Here is a 5,084-nt window from a genome sequence, read left to right on the forward strand (position 1 = left end):
CTTTCTCTACAATCTAACACCATTTCGAAAGTGATTTACACCCAAACCAACTCTTCATATTCATCAGTATTAAAGGCTTCAATAAAAAATCTCATTTTCTCAACCCCCACAAACCCGAAACCTGTATTCGTCATCACCCCATTTCACGTGTCCGAAATTCAAGCAGCCGTTAAATGCTCCAAAAAAAATGGTCTGCAAATTAGAGTGCGAAGTGGAGGTCATGATCATGAGGGTCTTTCCTCTATTTCTGACGTTCCTTTCATCATCATTGATTTGATAAATTTCATTGAGATCAGTGTTGATGTAGAAGAAAAAACAGCATGGGTTGAATCTGGTGCTACCATCGGGCAACTTAATTATAGAATTGCTGAGAAGAGCCAGAATCTGCTAACCTTTCCGGTAGGAACTTGCCCTGGTGTGGGCGTTGGTGGACATTTTAGTGGGGGCGGCTACGGTGTCCTGTTGCGTAAGTACGGGATGGCTGCTGACCACATAGTTGATGCTCACATGGTTGACGTCAAAGGTGAGAAATTTTAAAGAACAAATACTGAGAAAATAGCTTCTCAAAAAAAAAAAAAATTACAGAGAAAATAGCAATAATAAGATTCAGAGTAGGTTTAATAGGTGAGTTTATACAGGTGACAGAATTTGAAGGTTTTTATTACCATTTCTCAAACTATGGAGAGTGGCGAATTGCTATAATCAGTATAATTTGAGAATGAATGACAAACAATAATTAATCAATCAATTATTTTTCTATCCAGAATTTAGGAAAAAAAATATTAGGAGTGGATAAAACTCAGATCAATTTTTCTATAATATACCTCGGCCAAGTCTCTAGGACTCATTCAAATGGGGGCGGATTTACTATAGGAAGTCTCCACTGGAAAAAAAAATCTTTAATAATTAATTTAGTTTTGCTAAAATTCTCAATAAATTTTGATGAAGCACCCACTAATTTATAGTCAAGCTTGCAATACATCGTTACACTTAAATTCTCACACTCCAAATTTTTAAATTCAAATAAAAAAAGATGGGCTTTCAAACTAAAATCAAACCCATAAATATTAATATTAATATTAATTTAATTTTTAGACGGGCCACAAACTCATTAATAATTTTTTTATGAGTGGTGCTATTGTCACCCCTCAATAATTCTCTTACAGCCCCTTCCCTAAATATACCCCATTTAATCATTTCAAAATTGACTATTCCTCTTTTAACACCACCTTCAGTTCCCTTAACACCCTTGTTCACTATGGGAAAAAAATATGAAAAAGTCTATGTAAAGGACTGGGTCTTGTAATCTATTTTAAAACCTAAATTTACATCACAAAAGAGGGATTTGAGAAATAAGAAGACAATAGAAGAAATTTTCGTAAAATATATAATATAGTTTATATAGGAAATTATATTTTCTAATATATGGAGGAGTGGAGAAATTTTGGCAAAATAAGAGACTTCCATCTAGAAGTAGAAGGGTGATATCTTTGTTGTGAGAAGATTTCTCTTTCATACAACTTTCTTATTCTACAATGCTTGAAATGGAAAATTTTCTTGGCTGCTTCAATTCAATTGCATGCATCAATAAAGCATTAAATACAGATAAAAGCATAAATAATATGAGACGTGAGGATTTAGAGAGCTTTTAAAGAGAGAGATGAGTTCACAAATATTAGAAATTGACTCATCAAATTTGACTGAACAATTTATAATCTTGCCATAAGTCAGAAAATAATAATAAGAATTTGTGAACATATATAATCGACTGTTTATTATTTAAGTTTTTTCTTCGTTATTTGGAATGGAATGGGTGCAGAGAAGAGAAGTTTTGTATCTGAATTCAAACTTGAATTGTGCAGGCTCCTTGCAGGAGTTTCATTAGAGGTCTTTTAATGTAATTTCTTGCATGGTTAAAATTGAAAAAACAAAAATGGGGTTTTGATAGGATTATTGAGGAGTGCCAATAGTGCCACTCTTTTTTTATTAATCTTACTTTTTCCAATTCCACCACTAATCCAGGGCCCATAAAAAATTCCTAACATCTTTTTATTTTTATTGTTTACATAGAAAAAGACTTATTTAATAACATTGATAACAAAGTTGTAATACAATGTATCAATATATGAATACTAGTAAAAGACAATTGTAAATATATATTGTAGTATTATAAATCTTTTAAATTTATATCTTTATTACTTTTTGAATTTTTTTATATTACCGTTGAATAAGCCCTCGGTGAATCACTATGCTGTCTGCGCCCTTGTTCAATCATATGTCGATTTGTCTGCATTTTCCATCTTTGTTTCGCTTCTTTTCAGGTAGATTTCTAAATAGAGAATCAATGGGAGAAGATCTATTTTGGGCCATTCGAGGAGGCGGAGGAGCTAGCTTTGGAATCATTGTTTCGTGGAAAATAAATCTAGTTGCTGTTCCACCAACTGTGACGGTATTCAACGTCCCGAGAACCTTAGAACAAAATGCAACAAAACTACTTTTCAAATGGCAGTGCATTGCAGACAAGGTTGATGAAGATTTATTCATCTCACCCTTGTTATGACGAGTGAATTCCACTATGGTCTCTGTATTCACGGGCTTGTTTCTTGGTGGGGTTGATAGGCTGCTTCCATTGATGCAAGACAGTTTTCCTGAGCTTGGTTTGACCAGAAAAGACTGCAGAGAAATGACTTTTGTTGAATCTATCGTCTATCTTGATTCTTGATGGATATGAGGTTGAAGAGCCTATTAATGTGGATGTATTGCTTGGTAGGGATTTTCACGTAAGGTTTATGAGAGGAAAAGCAGACTATTTAACAGAACCAATTCCCGAAGAAGCTTTTCAAGGAATTTATGATATATTTTTTGAACAGGATCAGGAAACTAACGGCGTTCTAACGTTTTTTCCTTATGGTGGGAAGATAAGTGAGATTTCAGAGTCCGAAATTCTGTACCCACATAGAGCTGGCAACATATACACACTTTTATACTATGCGGGTTGGGATCTAGAATCAACTGATGACACCTATCAAAGACATGACAATATGCTCAAAAAGTTGTTCAATTATATGACTCCCTATGTTGCCAAAAATCCTAGAACAGCGTATATTAATTACAGAGATCTTGACGTCGGAACAAATAACAAAGTAGGCCACACAAGCGTCCAGGAAGCCAGTGTTTGGGGTAAAAAGTATTTCAAAAATAATTTCTACAGGTTGGTGCATGTGAAAACTATGGTGGATCCTGAAAATTTCTTCAGAAATGAACAAACCTTAAATATGAATTTAGCCGATTCAAAGCTATGAATATTGGCCCCAAAATTTTCAATTCAGTTCTTCAATCTATATCTCATTGTCTCAATGTGGGGCACTGGGGAGCCAGTACAGGACTAGCTGGGGTACATCCCCAGGTGGTTTTGGGAAATTGCCCCCATCTGTGTGTTTAAAATTATGAAAAATCCTTCTTGATTGGGAAAAGTTCAGTAATTGAATTTACTTACCCATGGTTAGAGATAGTCATTGGGCTATGATGGCCCATTAAAAAATGGCCATTTTGGCCCAACAGAAAAGCTAAATCTGAGTCCTAACATGTCCCATAGGTACAGCATATGTCGCCCGTGCTGGCCTGTCGTGCAATATGGGCCGTACCTTGGGTCATCCCACGGGCCTCAATTTTAATAAAGAATTTATTTTTTTTGGTTTTTGTCGAGTCATGATTCTATTGATCCATGTCAAGTTATCCACTAAATTCAAGTGTTCAGCAATAATAATAAATATTGATATTTGATAACTGATAAATAATAATAAATTATGAATTAAAAGAGTTTATAATGTTATTTTTAATTTAATTGAGTAATATTTTTATTTACTCTTTAAAAATAAAATTATTAATAACGATTCAAATCATTCAGTAAAATTTAAATTAACTCAGTTATAGGTTTATCAATCGAAAATTAGAAATTCAAAATACAATGTAAAATTCCAAATTTAATTTTTAAAGTTTAAACTTTAGCTTTTAAGTTTGTATTTTTATTTTCTTCAACAAACTAAAATAAGAAATTAACAAAAAACAATTTCAAAAAAATTGGAGTGGACCCATGGGCTCGTGTCTTGGCCATTGCCATGCCTTATAAGATTTCGTTCTTTTTTTTTTTTGAAAAGAAAGTAAACCTTTCATTAATCACAACACCTTAATGATATCATACAATTCAACTGGAATATTCCCCAGCCACATACAGGGAGAGATTTTCCCCAAAGCTATCTTAGCTAGGTAATGGGCACAAGCATTACAGTGTCTTGGAATGTGATTGACAACCACTTTCTGGAAGAACTTCATCTGGTTTTGGATTGCCAGAATTGTCCAATAAATTTCTGATCTGCTGCCCTTGGTGTTGTTCACTAGCTGGACCACCTCTAAACAATCAGACTCAATAATCAAAGAGGATACATCCGCCTTTCTTGCCAGTTGAAGGCCCCAAAGCACCGCCTCTGCTTCAGCCAAGCTCGCTGACCCCTTTAGGAGGTTCTGATTTACCCCAGCCGCAACTATCTTCCCATGAGAGTCTTTAATCACAGCTCCCACTCCTGCACTCAGATTCTTTGAATTAAGAGCAGCATCCACATTGACTTTAAAAACATTCTGGGGAGGGGGGAGCCACTCCTGCTGCTTCTCTTTTATGGAGATGGAGATGTGAGCTTGCTGGGGCTTCCTGACTCTCTGAAAAGCTGTCACAACCGACTCCGCTTTAGCCGCTGATATAATAGGATTAATCTCCCTGCCATCAAAGATACATTTGTTCCTAGCATACCAGGCTGACCAACACAGAGCTACCATTAATTCCAGATCTGATTTCCTCAGTTCATTAGCCATTTTCTGCAGAATGCTGAAAATGTCCTGAGAATTAGCTTCTAATCTAGGGGCTGGAAAGGGGGATTGGAGCCAAATTTTCCTTACTGCCTTACATTCCAAGAGAGCATGGCTGATAGTTTCAACACTAAGCTTGCATCGCTTACAAGTTGGCTCCTTCACTACCTTCCTTTTCCATAGATTTTCCGCCGATGGAAGCAGATTATTAGAGGCCCGCCACA

The 5,084-nt window shown here is 35.5% G+C and overlaps 1 pseudogene; it reads left to right on the top strand.

Moving 5' to 3' along the window:
- The first annotated feature begins 6 nt into the window (after positions 1–6).
- LOC18042375 lies at positions 7–3,302 on the top strand (annotated as a pseudogene).
- The last annotated feature ends 1,782 nt before the right edge of the window (positions 3,303–5,084 follow it).

This window comes from Citrus clementina, unplaced genomic scaffold (genome assembly GCF_000493195.1).
Source record: "Citrus clementina cultivar Clemenules unplaced genomic scaffold, Citrus_clementina_v1.0 scaffold_5, whole genome shotgun sequence".
Lineage (NCBI taxonomy): Eukaryota > Viridiplantae > Streptophyta > Magnoliopsida > Sapindales > Rutaceae > Citrus > Citrus x clementina.